Raw genomic sequence first — 22,877 nt, 5'->3', positions numbered from 1 at the left:
TTCCTTGGTGCTCATAGGGTAAAGGATCCAGCTGGTAATGAAGATGTTCAATCCCTGGGGCAAGAAGGTCCCCTGGAGAAGGGAATGGCAACCCTCTCCAGTACTCTTCCCTGGAGAATCCCATGGACAGGGGAGCCTGGTGAGCTACAGTCTGTAGGGTTGCACAGAGTCAGATATGACTTAAAGAGACTTAGCACGCGTGCATGCATGCGCGCGTGCACACACACACGTATATATATTTGTTTAGATTATTTTCTATGATAGGTTTTTTATAAGACACTGAATTTAGCTCCCTGTGCTGTACAGTAGGTCTTGGTTGTTTATTTTATGTAAAATAGTGTGTAACTATTAATCTCATCAGAGAAGGCAATGGCACCCCACTCCAGTACTCTTGCCTGCAAAACCCCATGGATGGAGGAGCCTGGTGGGCTGCAGTCCATGGGGTCTCTAAGAGTCGGACACGACTGAGTGACTTTACTTTCATTTTTCACTTTCATGCATTGGAGAAGGAAATGGCAACCCACTCCAGTGTTCTTGCCTGGAAAATCCCAGTGACAGGGGAGCCTGGTGAGCTTCTGTCTATGGTGTTGCACAGAGCTGGACACGACTAAAGCAACTTAGCATTAGCATTAATCTCATCCTGCTAATTTATCCCTTCCTTCTCCTGCAGTAAACACGAACGTGAAGTCGCTCAGTCTTGTCCGACTCTTTGCAACCCATAGACTGTAGCCTGCCAGGCTTCTCCTTCCACGGAATTCTCCAGGCAGGAATACTGGAGTGGGTTACCATTTCCTTCTTCAGGGCATCTTCTCGAACCTGGGTCTCCCACACTGCAGGCAGACTCCTTATCGTCTGAGCCACCAGTGAAGCCCCATGGTAAATGTAAGTTCGTTTCCTATGCCTGTGAGCTTGTGTTTTGTTTATACTTTTATTTGTGTTATTTTTAGATTCCACGTATAACTTTCTGTATCTGAATTTGTCCACTTAGTATGATAATCAATGGGTCCATCCGCATTGCTGCAAATGTCATGATTTTATTCTTTTTTATGCAGCGTAATAGTCGATTGTGTACATGGACCACGTCTTCTTAAGCAGGTCGTCCATTGATAGTTGTTTTAGAATGGAGAAACCTTAGCCCTGGTCTTGCGTATTGCTTCCTCCTGTGAGCTAGGAAAGGACGTGGTTTTCCCTGGTAGCTGCACATTCCGGACCTTCAGTCTGCAGACTGGCTTTTATGGCAGCCGATCGGCGTGCCGTGGAGATACAATTAGAACAGAACGCCAGCTGTTACACAGCAGCTGTGTCTCTGTCTGATGGTCCCACGTGCGTATTTCTGAATTCATGCCCAAACTCAGGACCTGTTTTTTTTTGAACTTTACTTGGTGTGCAAGCACTTTGGTCAAAAGTACAAAGGAGTACGGGAAAGAGAAGGCATAGCATGCTTAGAGCCTAGTAGGAAAGAATAAACTGTGAAAGAATAAATCGGACAGATAGATAGTAGACGGATAATGGATAGAGAGCTGATAGAGCAGATGACAAATGACAGATAGGCAGATAGTGAAAGAATAAGCTAGAGCCTCATAGGAAACAATAAATAGTGAAGTAATAAATTAGATCAGTAGATAGGTGGTAGATAGCTAATGCCTAGACAGATAGCTGATAGAATAGATGACAAGCGATAGATAGATGGACAGATAGTCAAAGAATAAATTAGAGTCCAATAGGAAAGAATACGTAATGAAAGAATAAATTAGATGGATGATAGTTCATGGATAGACAGCTGATAGAATAGATGATGAATGGTAAATCGAGAGATAGACAGATCGTCAAAGAATAAATTAGACCCCATCAGTTCAGTTTAGTCGCTCAGTCGTGTCTGACTATTTGTGACCCCATGGACCACAGCACGCCAGGCTTCCCTGTCCACCACCAACTCCCAGAGTTCACCCAAACTCATGTCCATTGAGTCGGTGATGCCATCCAAGTGTCTCATCCTCTGTCGTCCCCTTCTCCTCCTGCTCTCAATCTCTCCCAGCATCAGGGTCTTTTCACATGAGTCAGCTCTTCACATCAGGTGGCCAAAGTTTGGAGTTGCATCTTCAAAATCGGTCCCACCAATGAACACCCAGGGCTGATCTCCTTTAGAATGGACTGGTTGGATCTCCTTGCAGTCCAAGGGATTCTCAAGAGTCTTCTCCAACACCACAGTTTAAAAGCATCAGTTCTTTGGTGCTCAGCTTTCTTTGGAGCCTAATAGGAAGGAATAAATGAGGTACCCGGATGATAGATAGATAATGGATAGAACAGATGACGAATGATAGTGAAAGAATAGAGTCTAATAGGAATAAATAATGAAAGAATAAATTAGTTGATAGATATGTAGACACATTATAGATGTATAGATTGATGAATGGTATAAATACATAGATCACAAATGAGAGTGAAAGAGTAAATTAGATAAATAGTGACAAGAAATGAAGAGTGAAAGAATGAATTAGGTGGGTGATGGATAAACTGGGGTCTAATATTAAGAGGAAACAAAAAATGATGAGCCAGCAAATCAATCAAACATGTTGGTGGGCTCCTCCTTCTGCCCCTCCCCGCATCCCAGGCATGATCTCCTTGGAGATGGTCTCAGTTAAAAATGGCGGGGTGGAGGTTGACCGTCACACCGACTGGTGCCTATGACGAAGGTCTCAGCAACCTGCAGCGATGCTGGAGTAGTGCACAGATCATTCTGCCCTTTAGACCCTTCCCCACCGTCTCCCTCTGCGCTCGGGGCTCTGGACGTCTGGCTGCATCAACAGACCCCTTTGTCCTCCACTTCCCATCAGCTGGACTCGTGGGGAAATCCTGGGCTATCCCCTCCCTCACCCCTCCTAAGCCAGCTTCCTGCACAATCGCGAGGAGGTGCTCACTAAATCTTAACAGCTTGTATCTGAGGATGTTGTCTTTGGCTGCATGCTATTAATATGTTTGTTTTTTTTTTTTTTAAGTTTGAAAGCCAAGTGAAATTAATTTTTTTTTAATATGTAATTAGAGGATTGTTGCTTTCCCATGCTGTGTTGATTTCCGCTGTACAACATTGAGAATCAGTCATAACTCTATATATCATATGTATGTCTATATGTATATACATGTATATCTGTATATAGGTGTGTGTGTGTGTGTGCGTGTGCACGCGTGCATGGTAAATCACGTCACGTGTGTCCGCCTTAGCGATGCCTGGAGAATTCCATGGACTATACAGTCTATGGGGTCACGACTGAGTGACTTTCACGTCACTTCACTGCGATGCTACGGAGCCCGCCAGGCTCCTCTGTCCGTGGGGTTCTCCAGGCAAGAATACTGAGTGGGTTGCCATTCCCTTCTCCAGACGATCTTCCCAATCCAGGGATTGAACCCGTGCGTCTTAAGTCTGGTACATTGACAGGCAGGTTCTTTCCCACTAGCGCTACCTGGGAAATACACACAAACACAGACACACACACGTCACACACACATACAAACATACATACATACATATTCCCTGCTCTTAAGCCTCCCCTCACCCACAGCAGCATGCTATTGTATTTTGACTTTATAAACACTATACACAAGTGGAAAATTCTCACAGGGTACCCAGTGCAGTCTCCCGCCTCTCTTTGGACAAGTCCTTTCTGTTTTTCTTATTCCTCCCTTCATACCCTGCCCCACCTGCTTCCTTCCTTCCCTGGCTCTTGTCTTTAGAACAAAGTCACTAAAACCTGGCAGTGTAGAGCATTTCAGTTCCTTTACTCTGCGAATGCCACATTCACACGCAAAGGACTTAGCAGAGAAACTGTGTTCTTCGAGGAAACCATTTGTATTCTAGCCTGCCCGGGACAAAACTGTTCCAGTCATTTGCACGTTGGAAAAAAAAGAATCATAGGATATGGGTTTAATCTGTTGAGACTGAAAAATGTTTCCCTTGTTTCAACTCAAATACTTATTGGGGGGAGGGGATGAAGATGACTAAATAAATGGAAAAACGGTAGGAATGCCACGTCTCCCCCGACCTCTCTGCGAAATAATGTATTTGAAGCCTTACTTCCCACCAACTCGTGAATTGTGTATCACGCCCATGCTTGAAATTCACTACATCAAGCTTAAATTAAAAATGATTCCGGTTCTCCGGCTGTTGATGGCATCTGAACTTCCAAGTTGGCGGCTCCTCACTTTTAGCAACAACAACTCTTCTGTGCCCTGTAGGGATTTCATTCCGTCGTGTTGGTCATGCAGAAAATGCCGTCTGCAGCATCCAAGGGTTTGTATGAATATCTGCTTTAATAACACCCGGTCCAGGCATCAGAGTGATAGACCCAAAAGGATGGTTAGCCGTGAAAGGGTGTATGTCCAGGGACCCACGTGAGGGGACAGGCTCTCCTTTGTCTGATGCTACGAATTCAGTGACGAGGCTTCCCGGGTGGCTCAGTGGTCAAGAATGTGCCTGGCAATGCAGGAGACGCTGGAGACGTGGGTTCGATCCCTGGGTCGGGAAGATCCCCTGGAGGAGGATGTGGCAACCTGCCATTGGTGGCTCTTTAGTATCTGAGCCGCCAGGGAAGTTGCCTGGGAAATGCCATGGACAGAGGAGCCTGGCGGGCTAAAGTCCATGGGGTCAAAGAGTTGGCCAGGACTGAGCACCTGGCGTGTACACACACACACACACACACACACACACACACACACACACAAGTGCCACTTACTGTATACCCCACCCTGACTCTGTTTGCCTCGTCTCGTGCCCCAGATGTGTGCACTGCCCTGAACTATTGTTTGCCAGCCTTATTCACACCTTCATACTTTTGTAACAGAGATGTTCATTCCAAAACGATTTTGGGTTTTACACATTTTCAGTGTTCATAAACATTGAGTGATAACATATATTTTCCTGCAGCTCAGGCTTGGAGTAGCGACTCCCTGTAGCGATTTCAGCAGGAAAAATAGATGTGATGAGGTTCGCGTTTCCTGGGAGCTCCGTGAAACATTTTAGCCTCGTGGCTTGGTGGTATAGAATCTGCCTGCAATGCTGGAGTCCCAGGTTTGATCCCTGGGGTTGGGAAGACCCCCTGGAGGAGGAAATGGCAACCCACTCCAGTATTCTTGCGTGGGACATCCCAAGGATAGAGGAGTCTGGCCTCCGTGGGTTTTGCAAGGAGTCGGACACGACTGAGTGACTAACACTAACTCTGAAGATGAGGGCCTCCCCCTGGCAGTCTGGTGGTTGAGACTCTGTGATAGCAATGCCCTAAGAGAGGTTGAATCCCTGGTGGGAGAACTGAGATTCCCGTGTCCCACATGGGGCAGCCTACAACAAAAACGCTGAGCTGATGGAGACGAAGAGAGGTTGAGGAGTTTCCAGGAAGCCATGGGTCAGCAGAATGAGGAGAGGAAATGAACCAGGTTCCAAAGCTTTGGCAGGGTCTCGGAGTTTGGGGCCAGCTTGAGAAAACAAAGTAGATGGGTGGGGCTGTCTGAGATGGGGTGTCTTCAGGGGCCCTCTGGCTCGGTTCTGGCTGGCAGACAAGGAATGGCCTTCCTCTGTGTGTGGGTCTGACTTACCTGGTGAGATCTGATGTGGAGGAGTCAGTGGTGGTGGGGGGCACATTCTCTATCCTTGGAAGCACTTACATCAGTAACAGGTCCCAGAAGTAGGAGGGCTGGTCCTCGTCTTTCTAGAATGTTCTGAAATCGGAGCCGGTCTGGACTGGTTCCTCTATCAGATGGGCTGGGGTCATCCTTGGGGCATTCCATTTCCCGTAGATTTCAGAAGAGCCCTGCAAGGCCTTGACTGTGAATTTCATCTTCTCTGCCTTCCGGCCGGCCGTCTGCTGGGAGGGAGCTGTGACTTTGGGGAGTTCCAAGTTGAGAGTTCCCAGATAGCTTTTTCAGATGGCACTGGGGGTTAAGAACCTGCCCGCCAATGCAGGAGACATAAGAGACCTGGGTTCGATCCCTGGGTTGGGAAGATCCCCTGGAGGAGGAAATGGCAACCCACTTCAGTATTCTTGCCTGGAAAATCCCATGGACAGCAGAGCCTGGAGGGCTGCAGTCCATGGGGTCGCAAAGAGGTGGACACGATCGAGTGACTTCACTTTCTTTCGTTCTATAGTTCCTTTTGGAGAAGGAAATGGCAACCCACTTCAGTGTTCTTGCATGGAGAATCCCATGGACAGAGGGGCCTGGTGGGCTACACTCTGTGGAGTTGCAAAGAGTCAGACACGACTAAGTAACTAACACACGCTCACATGATGGACAGCACCCAACAAGGTCAGCCTGACTGTACTTGCCTCTTCAGAACGTCCTCAGTTATGATCCCCGGCTCGGAAATTCTGAAAGGGACTGGGTGGTGTTGAGATTCTGGCAACGCCATCCAAAAAGATCACTCTGACAAATACGAGGATGGAAGAATCTTTACAATAGACATGTAGTTCCGTCAACCAGAGTACAGCCTCACAATGAAATGTGGTTGGAAAAAGGATGGCAAAGTGCTTTACGCGCTGGTATATAAAATCTCCAGAAAGCTGTTAAGTAAAAAAATAAAGCAGTGAGGAACAGGAGAGTTTATATAGTTTGCTACTTTCTGTTTAATATTTTTTGTTGAATACAGAAACATAAAAGGACACAGAAGGGGTGGTCAGAAGTGAAGGCAAAGGCTGAGGAGTCAGAAGGCTACGATATAATTTAATTTTAATATAATTAAATGAATATAATTAATTTTACTATAATTTTTGCTTTGAACCAGATAGGTTTTTCACCTATCAAAATACATCTCAACAAATAAGATCTAATTTTGTTGACATTTAATTGATGTTAATTCCCCATAGTTGATAATTAGGCTTATGTAAAATGTCAATATTGGGCTTCCCAGGTGGTTCAGTGGTAAAAAATCCACCTGCAAGGCAGGAGACCTGGGTTCTATCCCTGGCTCGGGAAGATCCCCTGGAGGAGGGCATGGCAACCCACTCCAGTATTCTTGCTTGGACAGTCCTGTGGACAGAGGAGCCTGGGGGGTTACAGTCCATGGGGTTGCAAAGAGTCGGACACGACTGAGTGACTAAACAACACATTGTTAACATTAGAGAGTGCAGGGTGAGGGCAAAAAGGTAATTATTATTTTTGCAACTTCTCAGAAAGTCTAACATGAGTTCAAAACTAAAAGTTTTTTGTTTTTTTTAAATGATGATACACAAACAGCTGGTAAGCACATGAAAATGTGTTCAGCATCACTGGTTATGCGAGAAATGCAGATGAAACGCTCAGCAAGACACTATTTATACAGCAAATAGAATGGCTGAAATCTTTTTTAAAAATGACAACAACAATTTTATGGGAGAAACTGATGTCCAGCAACATCAGAGTGAGGTTGAACAGGTTCTTCTAAAATGAGTTACGTATCTGTCTTTTGATCCAGCGGTTCTCTTTTCAGGTGTTTATCCGTGAAAAGGGATTATGCAAGAACTGTCATAAGAGCTTTAGTTGCAGGTGCCCCAAAGTGGAAACGAGCCAAGCGCCCAGCAGGAGAAGGGAGGAGCTGTTCGTCATATTTATCCGATCGATATATGTGTTTACTGTATATCATACAGTGCAGTAGGGCTCAACAGTCCCAAGGGACGAACCGCTGATAACATCCTACAACTGGGATGAAGCACAGACCTAACAATAAAACAAATAGTAAGTCAAAGCTATGCTTTTTCCGCTAGTCATGTATGGATGTGAGAGTCGGACTCTAAAGAAAGCTGAGCCCTGAAGAACGGATGCTTTTGAACTGTGCTGCTGGAGAAGACTCTTGAGAGTCCCTTGGACTGCAAGGAGATCCAACCAGTCCATCCTAAAGGAAATCAGTCCTGAATGTTCATTGGAAGTATTGATGCTGAAGCTGAAACTCCAATCCTTTGGCCACCTGATGCGAAGAACTGACTCACTTCAAAAGACCCTGATGCTGGGAAAGATTGAAGGCAGGAGGAGAAGGGGGTGACAGAGGATGACATGGCTGGATGGCATCACTGACTCGATGGACACGAGTTTGAGCAACCTCCGGGAGTTGGTGATGGACAGGGAAGCCTGGTGTGCTGCGGTTCATGGGGTCGCAAAGAGTTGGACAGGACTGAGGGACTGAGCTGAACGGAATGATAAATACTGATACTGAAACCTACTACTGAAGAATTGATGCCGTACTTAGATGCTAGAGCAGGCAAAACTAACCTCAGGGGTTAAGAAATTCAACAGGCGGTGCCTCTTTGTTGACGGACTGACTGGAGAGTGGCAAGAGCTTTCTGAAGAGATGAAAACCTTCTCTATGGTGTTAGAATTCTGGATCATGGTGCTGCATGCATTCATCAAAACTGTGCTATTAATTTTTGTGTATTTCAAGATATGCATAGTGTAGCTCAGAAAAACGATGGCGAAAATGATAACTATAGGGATTTCCCCTGCTGGTCCATTGCTTAAGAATCTGCCTTCTGATGCAGGGGTCATGAGTTCACTCCATGGTTGGGACACTAAGATCCTGCAACCTTCACATCCAGCCAAGTAATACTAACAACAGTAAAAGTTTTTTAAATGGTAGCTACATGGAAGGTGGGTGTGGGCAGAGATATAGATGACAGATGGGCAAAATATTGATAATTGTGGAAGTGGAGAGGAAGCTTCTTGGGATTTCATTATATCATGGGTACTAAGTCGCTTCCATCACGTCCAACTCTTTGCGACCCCGTGGACTGCATCCCACCAGGCTCCTCTGTCCGTGGGCCTCTCCACGCAAGAGTACTGGAGTGGGTTCCCATTTCCGTCTCCATTCATTACATCGTTGTCTTTATTTATTTTTTTAATTTTTATTTTTACTTTATTTTGCTTTACAGTACTGTATTGGTTTTGCCATACGTTGACATGAATCAGCCATGGGTGTGCATGAGTTCCCAATCCTGAACCGCCCTCCCCCCTCCCACCCCGTATCACCTCTCTGGGTCATCCCCGTGCACCAGCCCCAAGTATCCTGTATCCTGTATTGAACATAGACTGGCAATTCATCTCTTACCTGATAGTATACATGTTTCAATGCCATTCTCCCAAATCATCCCACCCTCTCCCTCTCCCAGAGTCTAAAAGTCCGTTCTATACATCTGTGTCTTTTTTGCTATCTCGCAAACAGGTTATCACTACTGTCTTTCTAAATTCCATATATATGTGTTAGTATACTATATTGGTGTTTTTCTTTCTGGCTTACTTCACTCTGTATAATAGGCTCCAGTTTCATCCACCTCATTAGAACTGTCAAATGCATTGTTTCTAATTGCTGAATAATATTCCATTGTGTATATGTACCACAGCTTTCTTATCCATTCATCTGCTGGTGGACATCTAGGATGTTTCCATGTCCCAGCTATTATAAACAGTGCTGTGATGAACATTGGGGTACACGTGTCTCTTTCAATTCTGGTTTCCTCGGTGTGTCTTTAATTTCCATATATTCAGTGTTCTCCACACTACAGATAATTTTAAAAAGATAAATACTCATTGTTTTTTTTTTTTTTCCAAAAGAAGCAGTAGTTTGGAACCATAGCTGGCTTTTTTCTCTTATTGGAGTGGCAGTTTTATGGTGTGTTTCGTGATGACAGGTGTCATTGGGTTCTGGGGTTGAGAAGACTTGGCAGTGCAACATGTTGCCTGATGAAAATGAAAAGGAAAAGAATGTCTTCAAATGTGCAATGGTAAGATCATAATAAGAGGACACCCGGAACGCTGAATCCCCGGCTTATGGAAAATGCTCGGGAAACCTAAACAGTAGTTTGGAGTTAGCCTTTGGGTAGGAAAAGCCAGCTGGAGAAGGCAATGGCGCCCCACTCCAGTACTCTTGTCTGGAAAATCCCATGGATGGAAGAGCCTGGTGCGCTGTGGTCCATGGGGTTGCTGAGTCGGACACGACTGAGTGACTTCACTTTCACTTTTCACTTTCATGCATTGGAGAAGGAAATGGCAACCCGCTCCAGTATTCTTGCCTGGAGAATCCCAGGGACGGGGGAGCCTGGTGGGCTGCCGTCTATGGGGTTGCAAAGAGTCGGACACGACTGAAGCGACTTAACAGCAGCAGCAGGAAAAGCCAGCAGACCCAAGCCCATTATTGACAGCAGATTGTATATTAACAGATAGAAAGAGAGTCCAGGACGGCTTCAAAGCCTGGTTTTCCTCTACCTTTTCTGTGGAAGAAAATGGTATTCACATTTTAAAGTTAAAAGCAAATAGCTGCTGCTGCTGCTAAGTCGCTTCAGTCGTGTCTGACTCTGTGCGGCCCCATAGACGGCAGCCCACCAGGCTCCCCTGTCCCTGGGATTCTCCAGGCAAGAACACTGGAGTGGGTTGCCATTTCCTTCTCCAGTGCATGAAAGTGAAAACTGAAATTGAAGTCGCTCAGTCGTTTCCGACTCCTCGCGACCCCATGAACTGTAGCCTACCAGGGTCCTCCATCCATGGGATTTCCCAGGCAAGAATACTTGGAGTGGGTTGCCATTGCCTTCTCCAAAAGCAAATAGAGTTGCATGGAAGTTGACAAGTGAGGAAACAGCGATAGGCTACAGCTTTATAAAATAAATTCAAACTCTGGGACCAAGGCTAGTAGCTACTTGAATTGTCGAATGATCATGGTTCATAAGAAAATGTGAAAGAGTTAGAAGTGAGTGAATGTTGACCCAGTTTCTTTTTCGCTGTTTTTGTTTGTTTGTTTGTTTTAAGCTGATGATAGCATTCTGGAAATTACAGTCTGGTCAGTTAGACGATAAATCTTAACGTTCTGGAAGAGATCTTCTAAAAGATGATGATAAATCAAATCGTGATTTCTAGAAGCTCCATGGGTTTGTTCGCTAAGCCCGACTAGTTTTATGAAAATCAGTGGCTATAACTGGGCTGGTCATCCCTGTGCGACTTGAGAGTTTTCCATTTGTTCTTCTGGAGAGACCAAGATGCCTGTGTAAACGGATGAGGGTAAAGCCTGAGGCTCCTGTGTGTTTGCAAGAGTTTGAACATTCCTGGTGAGAATTTTAACTCACCGCAGGGATGCTTGGCTAAATCTCACACGCCCAAAGGGCCCTGAGCCTTGTGTGTGCAAATGACGTGTTACCCGTCTGCATCTATGCCTAAAAAGTACATAACCATGCTTGTCTCTGAGGCTCCATCTACCTACCTGCTGCTGCTGCTGCTGCTGCTAAGTCGCTTCAGTTGTGTCCAACTCTGTGTGACCCCATACATGGCAGCCCGCCAGGCTCCGCTGTCCCTGGGATTCTCCAGGCAAGAACACTCCAATGGGTTGCCATTTCCTTCTCCACCTACCTACACAGCATAAAATCAAACCACCTTCTCATTTGCATGCTACAAATGTAGCTGCTTGCTCTGCTCGGGGGCTGGATTGACTCGTTTATTCAAATATTCTGTTTAAAGTATGGAAATATTTTCTTTCTACTCTTGGTCTTTGCAAATAATCCGAGATTGTATCCGCACTGCCTTCCAGTCCTATTTCTTTTTTTAATTTTAATTTTATTTTTTTACTGAAGGATAATTGTTTTACAGAATTGTGTTGGTTTCTGCCAAACTGCAACATGAATCAGCCATCAGTTCAGTTCAGTCGCTCAGTCATGTCCGACTCTTTGCAACCCCATGAATCGCAGCACACCAGGCCTCCCTGTCCATCACCAACTCCCGGAGTTCACTCAGACTCACATCCATTGAGTCAGTGACGCCATCCAGCCATCTCATCCTCTCTTGTCCCCTTCTCCTCCTGCCCCCAATCCCTCCCAGCATCAAAGTCTTTTCCAGTGAGTCAGTTCTTTGCATGAGGTGGCCAAAGTACTGGAGTTTCAGCTTTAGCATCATTCCTTCCAAAGAAATCCCAGGGCTGATCTCCTTCAGAATGGACTGGTTGGATCTCCTTGCAGTCCAGGGGACTCTCAAGAGTCTTCTCCAACACCACAGTTCAAAAGCATCAATTCTTCGGCGCTCAGCCTTCTTCACAGTCCAACTCTCACATCCATACATGACCACAGGAAAAACCACAGCCTTGACTAGAAGGACCTTTGTTGGCAAAGTAATGTCTCTGCTTTTGAATATGCTATCTAGGTTGGTCATAACTTTTCTTCCAAGGAGTAAGCGTCTTTTAATTTCATGGCTGCAGTCACCATCATAGGTATACATGTATCCATCCCCTCCCTCTTGAACCTCCCTCCCACCTCCCACCCCATCCGACCCCTCTCGGTTGTCACAGAGCCCCAGTTTGAGTTCCCTGAGTCATACAACAAATTCCTGTTGGCTCTCTATTTCACACGTGGTGATGTGGGTGGTTCGGTGGAACGATTCTCACCTGCCTTCCCGCCTTATTAAACAGATCGCATATAGCAAAAGTTATGACATGCTTAGAGATTCCGTGTCTTGCAAAGCATCAAGGATGTTTGAACTTTGGTTATGGGTGGGGAAGGCGCAGAGGAAGAAAGGGCTGAACACAAGGTAGAATAATTAGTGTCAACTTGGAGTCGTTACTAGAATTAGATCTTCACTACTATTGTGTGCTTTTCATTCCTTTCTGTCTGAAAAATGAAACGCTAAAGTCATTCTTAGAGCCGTCTAGATATCTATCTTAAGAACCACCTGTATTTTAGTAAAAGTATTTATGATGGCTTAAAAAACCTCACTTAAGGAAGAGGACAACTATACAATGTGGAGAAAAGGGATACAATGAAGTATTGATACTCTGTTTCACATCCTGGCATATTTGAAGTTTGTATTACTGTGCACATGCAGCCTGTTAGCTAATAATCCCCATCGAATTAGAAAACCAGGGAGCTGATGCTGGCAGTTCCAACTCCCAGTGGTGCTTGAGTGTCCCCAATGATCCTGCAAAGATAAGGTTGAGGCAGATTGCTGAGAAAATAAATGGCACACTCCTAGGCTTCTCGTATTTTTTCCATTAACATGATGCTACAGTTTTAACAGCTATCTGTCTTTCCTTACCAACCATTTGGTGAGGAAAATCAATTCTGGTTTTGAGACCTCGTCCCACTACCCGCTCCACTATCTTCTGACCTTCAGTGATTATTTTTTGGTGTGGGATACCGTTGGTGGTTTTTAAAAAGACGATGATTTCGTGACTCTGGGAGTTACTGCTCTAAAGTTTACCTCAGTTGTACAAACTGTAATCTGATGGAGAAAAGGCACAGTATTCTGATCGTTTTTGATAGTTTCAGTCTGAAATTTCATTATGATGGAAGTAACTCTAATAGAGAGTTTATGATAACACTCTCAATCGTTGTTATGTTGATGGGAAAGATGTGAGACGTAGGGTCAGAAGATCCGGGAGTTCGCCAGCTCTGTGACTCTAGGCAAGTCACCCCCTTCTTCCAGCTTCAGATTTTTTTCCTCTGCACAGGTTGGAGAAGGGTAATGATTTTGCAGAATAGTGCAAGAATAGTCCAAGATAATGCATGGGACAGCTCCTTGTACAGGGTACATACATAGGAACTTCTTGGCCTACCTTCATATTTCATCACCTCTGTTCCATTTCATTTTCTTCATTTCTTTAAAATTCCTTGTGAGACATGTGGTCCTGTCTAAAACGTCCATGGAGTCAGTTGATCCATGCCAAAAGTTGTTGGATACTTGCCCATGTTTGGTCCTGTCCAAGAAGTCCATGGAGTCATTTGGTCCATGGAAAAGGTCCTTGATATTTGGTCATATTTGGTCCTGCCCAAAAGGCCCTTAAGACCTTTGGTCCACACCAAAACGTCCTTGATATTTTGTGCTTGATAGCTGAGACAAATCCAGAAGCATTTGTTATGGACCAGATACACTATTGGATGTTTTGCACAGGATCAAATATCAAAGATGTTTTGGCCTGGACCAAACAGGATGGATGTTCTGGACATGACCAAGTGTCTGCTGACACGAATAAGGTTCTCTTCTCTTGCTACACTGAAAACAAAAATTTCCCTAGTTTGCTTTGTAGACAGTCTTTTGGGATTCAAATCTTTTTATTTTATTTGGCGACATCCAGTCACAGTTGGCACATATGCCATCTTCAATGCCTCAAGTAAGGTCTTTTGTTGAGACGCGCAGACTCTAGCTGTGGTTTGCAGGCTCAGTAGTTGCGGTGTGAGGGCTTCATTACTCCATGGCATGTGAGATCTTACTTCCCCAACCAGGGACTGAACCTCTGTCCCCTGCACTGCAAGGCAGATTCTTAGCCACTGGACCACCAGCGAGGTCCCAGGATTCAAACCTTCACTGCATAATTTCTAAACCTACGCTCCAATTTGGCTTCCCTGGTAGCCCAGCTGGTAAAGAATCCTCTTGCAATGCAAGAGATCCTGGTTCGATTTCTGAGTCGGGAAGATCCCCTGGAGAAGGGCTAGGCTACCCACTCCATTCTTCTTGGGCTTCCCTGGTGGCTCAGCTGGTAAAGAATCTGCCTGCAATGTGGCAGATCTGGGTTTGATCCCTGGGTTGCGAAGATCCCCTGGTGGAGGGCATGGCAGCCCACTCCAGTATTCTGCCTGGACGATCCCCATGGACAGAGGAGCCTGGTGGGCTGCAGTCTGTGGGGTTGCAAAGAGTCAGACACCACTGAGCCGCTAAGCACCGCATTGCACAGCATAGGCTCCTGTTTACCTATCCTGTGAAACTGGGTGTTCAAAGTATCAGAAAAGCAAGTTAAAGCCAAGTACTTCAGAGAAGACTCTTGAGAGTCCCTTGGAAAGCAAGGAGATCCAACCAGCCCATTGTAAAGGAAATTAGTCCTGAATATTCATTGGAAGGACTGATGCTGAAGCTGAAGCTCCAATACTTTGGCCACCTGATGTGAAGAACTGACTCACTGGAAAAGACCCTGACGCTGGGAAAGATTGAGGGCAGGAGGAGAAGGGGACGACAGAGGATGAGATGGTTGGATGGCATCACCAACTCAGTGGACATAGGTTTGATCAAACTCATGGAGATAGAGGACAGGGAGGCCTGGCGTGCTACAGTCCATAGGGTCACAGAGTCAGATACTGGTTTCGTGATTGAATGACAGTAGTACATTTCAGAGACATGGAACTTAGGAGTTTGACTTTGATTTTCCTAGTCCAGTGCAAGTAGAAAGTCTCAGGAAGCAGAAGCAATAAGGAGCGTTAGGATCAGTTCACTTCAGTCTCTCAGTCTCTCAGTCGTATCCGACTGTTAGCGACCCCATGAACCTCAGCATGCAAGGCCTCCCTGTCCATCACCAGCTCCCAGAGCTTACTCAAACTCATGTCTATTGAGTCAGTGATGCCATCCAACCATCTCATCCTCTGTCATCCCCTTCTCCTCCCTCCTTGAATCTTTCCCAGCATCAAGGTCTTTTCCAATGAGTTGGTTCTTTGCATCAGGTGGCCAAAGTATTGCAGTTATAGCTTTAGCATCCATCCTTTGAATGAATATTCAGGACTGATTTCCCTTAGGATTGACTGGTTGGATCTCCTTGCAGTTCAAGAGTCTTCTCCAGCACCATGGTTCAAAAGCATCAATTCTTTGGTGCTCAGCTTTCTTTATAGTCCAACTCTCACATCCATACATGACAACTGGAAAAACCATAGCTTTGACTACAACAAATGGACCTTTGTTGGCAAAGTAATGTCTCTGCTTTTTAATATGCTGTCCAGGTTGGTCATAACTTTTCTTCCAAGGAGCAAGTGTCTTTTAGTTTCATGGCTGCAGTCACCATCTGCAGTGATTTTGGAGCCCAAAAAATAAATAAAGTCTGTCACTATTTCCACTGTTTCCCCATCTATTTGCCACGAAATGATGGGACCAGATGCCATGATCTTATTTTCTGAATGTTGAGTTTTAAGCCAACTTTTTCATTCTCTTCTTTCACTTTCATCAGGAGGCTCTTTAGTTCCTCTTCACTTTCTGCCATAAGGGGGGTGTCATCTGCATATTTGAGGTTATTGCTGTTTCTCCCAGCAATCTTGATTCCAGCTTGAGTTAGGATAGTAGAATAATAATAATAATTAATATCAAAAGGTAGATGTAAGAATGTTAACAGAGAAAACATGTATTAAAATGGCAAAATTAGTATTAGAAGGACCAGCGCCATGGGCTTTTTGTAGAAGATCTCTCAGCATCTTGAAATCGATTTCTATGAAAATTTCACTTTCACACCTTTATCAGCAGGTTTATGGCCTGAATGCAATATAAATTGAAATTTTCTTCACCTTAGCAGAGGATGAAATGCTTTCACAAAGTGGGATAGGCTTATTTGTTTCGTGGGTTGAACCAATAACACAAATAATGATTTCTGTGCATTGGTGTTTACCTCTGACACACTTCAGCAGGCTTGAGACTTTGAATGACTTTATATGTATATTCATCTAAGACACTGCCTCGGCTCTGGTAAAGTCTGTTGGAGTTGCCGATTAGAAATGCTGAATGCCTAAATTCAGAAATGACCTATTGCATGACTTCTGCAACCTTGGATAATGAAAGAACGGGTGATTAGTCAGTCACTGTTCCTGTGATGGTTAAGAGTATGTGCCCGCTTGTGTGGACCATGAGGCGACTGGACACTTGGTCAAATGCTATTCTGGGTATTTCTGTGAGGTTGTCCTGGGTGAGATGAACGTTAAATCAATAGACTGAGTAAAGCAGATTGCTCTCCTTATCCTGGTGGGCCGCATGCAATCAGCTGAAGGCCTGGCTAGCACAAAGGCTGACCTTCCCTGAAAGAAGAGAAAATTACGTATTCGATGGTGGTGTCACTGGCGCCTCTTCCTGGTTGGCCAGTTGCTTCTGGCCTTTGCATTTGAACTGGAAGTGAAGTCTGCAGATTTTTGATTTGCCTCTCTCTGGAATCATGTATAATAATAATATATATATATATGTGGCTGGACATGAGTTTGAGTAGACTCTGGGAGTTGGTGATGGACAGGGAAGCCTGGCGTGCTGCAGTCCATGGAGTCGCAGTCAGAGACGACTGAGCGACTTTCGCTTTCACTTTCTGAGGACTCTCTCCCATACAAGGGGCTTTCCAGGTGGCTCAGGTGGTAAAGTATCCACCTCCCAATGCAGGAGATGTGGCCTTGATCTCTGGGTGGAGAAGATCCCCTAAAGGAGGAAAGGGCAAGCCACTGCACTATTCTTTTCTAGAGAATTCCACGGACGGAGGAGCCTGGTGGGCTACACTCCATGGGGTCACAAAGACTTGGACATGACTGTGAATGCGCACACACACTCCCACACAAGTCAGTCTGTGTAAGAAGGCTTGGAGCCTCTGTGAACAGAATACGTGGTTTTGTGTAAACGTTTTGTTCGGTGGAATGGTGTCTGAGTGACGTCCATGGGTCGTGTCTTCCCAGGATAATGCACTGTGAAGGGTGGTGCGGGTATAAGGAAAACACAGAAGCAGCAAAATGACTTGTGGAAGCTGCTGAATTCGTAAAAATTAAAGCTCCAATGCTTTAGCCACTGGATGCAGAGAGCTGACTCATTGGAAAAGACCCTGATGCTGGGAAAGATTGAGGGCAGGAGAAGGGGACGACAGAGGATGAGATGGTTGGAGGGCATCACCGACTCGATGGACACGAGTTTGAGGAAGCTCCGGGAGTTGGTGATGGACAGGGAAGCCTGGCGTGCTGCAGTCCATGGGGTCACAGAGAGTGGGACACGACTGAGTGACTGAATTGAACCAAACTGAAGAAGAAAACCTTTTCCGTAATGAGACCCAGCGGCTGATGATGTAGTCCCCATTAGCTTGGTACAGCGTGATGGGGAAAGTTTCATGGATGTGTATGTCACATACAAGGGCTCAGTGAGATTGTCTTCAGATGTTTCAGGCAGGTGGTGTGTGGAACACTTCCCTCGAGTTCCCTCTTAACAAAGTGAAGCTTACAAGAATTGGAGCAAGTCACTGTGTAGTTTTAGGTTGGCAGTGAGTCAGATTTTCATCTAGTTATGTCCCATCGTGGTTGATAGGAGCCTGAATGCTGATATTTGAAACACCCACCTTGGGATGAATTTTTTCCTAACGATCCATTGAAATGGTTAATGTAAAAATCTTAAAATCAATGAGTGGCTTGCGTTACGCTTTAATGATCTCAGACTTTTGGTGTATCGGCAAAGCCTGAAGGTGTAATTAACTGATGTAGTTAAATATTTATTCGGTTACTTGATTTCAGGTTCCAGCACTGGATCAACATTAATTTGTTATCTCAGCATAGAGTATTTCTATGTGGTAGGGACTAAAGGAATACTTCTGCAATGAGTTTTAGAACAATGAATGAATGTTGTATTGGAATGTTACGTTAAGCTGTTCCTTATTGGCGTAAAATAACCAGTAAATTTTTTTTTTAGGGATTTATTCTTTTAATTGGAGGATATTTGCTTTACAATGTTGTGTTAGTAATAATTTCTGCCATACATCCACTTCAATCAGCCATAGGTAGACGCCTGTCTCCTCTCTCTTGAACCTTCCTCCCGCCTCACACCCCATCCCCCCTTCTAGGTTGTCAGCAGAGCGCCGGTTTGAGCTACCTGAGTCAAACAGCCAATTCCTCCTGGCTATCTGTTCTACATATGGTAGTGTGTATGCTCGGAGAAGGCAATGGCACCCCACTCCACTACTCTTGCCTGGAGAACCCTATGCGCGGAGGACCCTGGCAGGCTGCAGTCCATGGGGTGGCGAAGAGTCGGACACAACTGAGCAACTTCACTTTTGCTTTGCCCTTTCATGCACTGGAGAAGGAAATGGCAACCCACTCCAGTGTTCTTGCCTGGAGAATCCCAGGGACGGGGGAGCCTGGTGGGCTGCCGTCTATGGGGTCGCATAGAGTCGGACACGACTGAAGCAACTTAGCAGTGTGTATGTTCCCAAGCTACTCTTTCCATTTTCCCCATCCTCCCCTGCCCTGTCCCCCTGTGTCCACAGCTCTGTTCTCTGTGTCTGTGTGTGCATGGCTGCCCTGCAAACAGGTTCATCAGGACCACCTTTCTAGATTCCACACATCTGCCTTCATATGAAATATTTGCTTTTCTCTTCCCGACTTACTTCACTCTGTATAGCAGGTTCTTGGTTCATCCGCCTCGTTAGAGCTGACTCAAATGCGTTCCTTTTTATGGTTGAGTAATGGATCCTCGAAAAAGCAAGAGAAATCCAGAAAAACATCTATTTCTGCTTTATTGACTATGCCAAAGCCTTTGACTGTGTGGATCACAAGAAACTGTGGAAAATTACGAAAGAGATGGGAATACCAGACCACCTGACCTGCCTCTTGAGAAACCTGTATGCAGGTCAGGAAGCAACAGTTAGAACTGGACATGGAACAACAGACTGGTTCCAAATAGGAAAAGGAGTACGTCAAGGCTGTATATTGTCACCCTGCTTATTTAACTTCTATGCAGAGTACATCATGAGAAACGCTGGGCTGGAAGAAGCACAAGCTGGAATCAAGGTTGCCGGGAGAAATATCAATAACCTCAGATATTCAGATGACACCACCCTTATGGCAGAAAGTGAAGAGGAACTAAAAGCCCTGTTGATAAAAATGAAAGAGGAGAGTGAAAAAGTTGGCTTAAAGCTCCACATTCAGAAAATGAAGATCATGGCATCTGGTCCCATCACTTCATGGGAAATAGATGGGGAAACAGTGGAAACAGTGTCAGACTTTATTTTGGGGGGCTCCAAAATCACTGCAGATGGTGACTGCAGCCATGAAATTAAAAGACGCTTACTCCTTGGAAGGAAAGTTATGACCAACCTAGACAGCATATTGAAAAGCAGAGACATTACTTTGCCAACAAAGGTCCGTCTAGTCAAGGCTATGGTTTTTCCAGTGGTCACGTATGGATGTGAGAGTTGGACTGTGAAGAAAAGCTGACTGCTGAAGAATTGATACTTTTGAAGTGTGGGGCTGGAGAAGACTCTTGAGAGTCCCTTGCACTGCAAGGAGATCCAGTCAGTCCATTCTGAAGATCAGTCCTGGGTGTTCATTGGAAGGAATGATGCTGAAGCTGAAACTCCAATACTTTGGCCACCTGATGTGAAGAGCTGACTCATTTGAAAAGACTCTGGTGCTGGGAAAGATTGAGGGCAGGAGGATAAGGGGACGACAAAGGATGGGATGGTTGGATGGCATCACCGACTCAACGGACATGGGTTTGGGTGAACTCCGGGAGTTGGTGATGGACAGGGAGGCCTGGTGTGCTACAGTTCATGGGGTCACAAAGAGTCAGACTTGACTGAGCGACTAAACTGAACTGAACTGAACTGAATATTCCATTGTGTATGTGGACCACAACTTCTTTAAAAGTTCATCTGTTGATGTACATCTATCTCATCTTTTTTAATTACTGTTTTCTCACAGTATATGCCTAGTAGTGGGATTGTTGGGTCATATGCTTTAGGGATTGGAATGGAAACTCGTTGGATTCATATTCTTGTGTTCCGAAAGTACTACCCAGAGGAGTCACTTGAAAAAATGTCTAAGATCCTTTCAGATATACTAACATTTGCATCTAGAAGCCCAGTTTTTCTGTGCTCAGTGTTTCCTGTTTGGTTCAAGGTCTGCAAACATGCCAAAGGCATTTGAAACACCTCTGGTTTTTCATGGGGACTGTTCTTAAAAAAACAGAATTGGTGAGGTTATTCAAGGAGAGCAGTTAGAACAACAAAAAAAAAGTGCAGAACGTGGGTGTATACTTTAAATTTTTAAACTCAAGAATAAATAAATATTTGTCACGTTCCCAAAGATCAGGGAATAAAGTGTAATAAAAAGCAAGGCAGATTTAGTGAGTCTTGAGTAATAACAGTGTGGAGCATTGGATAGAAATTGCAGCCATGTCATGCTAAATCCAATGAAAGCAACGTAAACCTTCAATATTCTATTTTTTGTCATTTGTTAATGTTTATATGAGAGATGATTTTTCCAGTGGTCATGTATGGGTGTGAGAGTTGGACTATAAAGAAAGCCGAGTGCCGATGAATTGATGCTTTTGAACTGTGGTGTTGGAGAAGACTCTTGAGAATCCCTTGGACTGCAAGGAGATCCAACCAGTCCATCCTAAAGGAGATCAGCCCTGGGTGTTCGTTGGAAGGACTGATGCTGAAGCGGAAACTCCAATCCTTTAGCCACCTGATGCGAAGAAGTGACTCATTGGAAAAGCCCCTGATGCTGGAAAAAATTGAAGGCGAGAGGAGAAGGGGACAGCAGAGGATGAGGTGGTTGGATGGCATCACCGACTCGATGGACATGAGTTTGAGTGAACTCCGAGAGCTGGTGATGGACAGGGAAGCCTGGCGTACTGCAGTTCATGGGGTCAAAGAGAGTTGGACAGGACTGAGCGACTGAAGTGAAAGCCTTTAAAAAAATTAAATGAAGGGAAAATAGAGAAAAACAATCAGTTCAGTTCAGTTCAGTCTGTCGTCCTGTTTTCCTCCTGCCCCCAATCCCTCCCAGCATCAGAGTCTTTTCCAATGAGTCAACTCTTCGCATTAGGTGGCCAAAGTATTGGAGTTTCAGCTTTAGCATCAGTCCTTCCAAAGAACACCCAGGGTTGATCTCCTTTAGAATGGACTGGTTGGATCTCCTTGCAGTCCAGGGGACTCTCAAGAGTCCTCTCCCACAGCACAGTTCAAAAGCATCAATTCTTCGGCGCTCAGCTTTCTTCACAGTCCAACTCTCACATCCATACATGACCACAGGAAAAACCATAGCCTTGACTAGATGGGCCTTTGTTGGCAAAGTAATGTCTCTGCTTTTCAATATGCTGTCTAGGCTGGTCATAACTTTTCTTCCAAGGAGTAAGCGTCAAGAGCGCCTGGTGAACTATGTACTGCGGTTCATGACATTGTACAGGAGAAAAACATTGGATTGGCCAAAAAGTTCATCCGTATTTTTTCCTTACAATGGAATGAGTTTTTTGGCCACCTCAATATTACTGGAAAAAATAAATTAATAATCTCCCAGGTAGCCCCCCAGCCCCTTCGATTTGCCTTGACAAGAAGTCAGTGTTTCTATACGATTGCAAGTGGGGCCCAGTGTTTTCTTTTCCCGAGCTCAACTCGCAGTTCAAGAGTTGAGGAATAATCCAGTAAGTTCTCAGGGTTTGTGAAGGGCGTTTTGCATCCTTTACTATTGGACTATGGTGTCTTTCCTCATGTAGGGCTTTTGCCAGTTGAAAGGCTAACATAGCCGTGCAGGCTAAGAGGCACTTATAGGATTTCCTTGGAGCATTCGTTGTCCTAATGAATGCACTCTTTCATTGTAATGGACTGACCTTTGAACACTAATGTAAATCTCGTGGCCGTTTGCTTTATTAATTGCTAGGACCTTGCTCGGTGGGGTTGTCAATTCACCCTCAGCAAGGACCACCTGCAATTAATCTTTTTCTGATTCTTGACACCGTAGTTTACAATTATTGATTTCCTTTTTTTTTTTTAAACCAATTAGATATTTTAGTCTTTTACAAACTGATGCAAAATGGCCAGTCTTTAAAATGATTCCCGTGTTTTCAACAAAGAGCCCTTAGCAACCCATGCAAGTTTGTTCTCCAAAGTGTAGATTCATTGACATGCGAAGGTAGCTTGAAGTCTACACTGAGGGCAACTTTTGCAAGGGTCCAGGTCTTCCAGTCGCAGAGCTGTATTTGATTGGATGTCTTTGCATCCACAGGCTGGTGACTGACAAGGACAATCCAGCCCGGCCTTGTAGCTTATAAATTAGAGCTGACAGGAACAGATTTCAGATTTCCGTGTCCAGGACACGGAAGACCAGAGAAACTCCCAGGCACCTTTTACGCAATTAGTGATTTATTTTTTGAATGACTCTGAAACAAAATGGTAGGTGCTCATGGTCCCAGCCAAT

General features: G+C 44.9%; 1 long non-coding RNA gene across 1 annotated transcript; it reads left to right on the top strand.

The window, feature by feature from the left end:
* Positions 1-249: 249 nt before the first annotated feature.
* Positions 250-21,431, top strand: LOC120882378. Its single transcript, XR_005725485.1, has 3 exons — positions 250-329; positions 14,483-14,488; positions 21,416-21,431. It is a non-coding gene; the product is annotated as an uncharacterized LOC120882378 (long non-coding RNA).
* The last annotated feature ends 1,446 nt before the right edge of the window (positions 21,432-22,877 follow it).

This window comes from Oryx dammah, unplaced genomic scaffold, assembly GCF_014754425.2.
Source record: "Oryx dammah isolate SB20612 unplaced genomic scaffold, SCBI_Odam_1.1 HiC_scaffold_23, whole genome shotgun sequence".
In the NCBI taxonomy this organism is placed as follows: domain Eukaryota; kingdom Metazoa; phylum Chordata; class Mammalia; order Artiodactyla; family Bovidae; genus Oryx; species Oryx dammah.
This window is presented reverse-complemented; position numbering and strand designations above follow the sequence as displayed.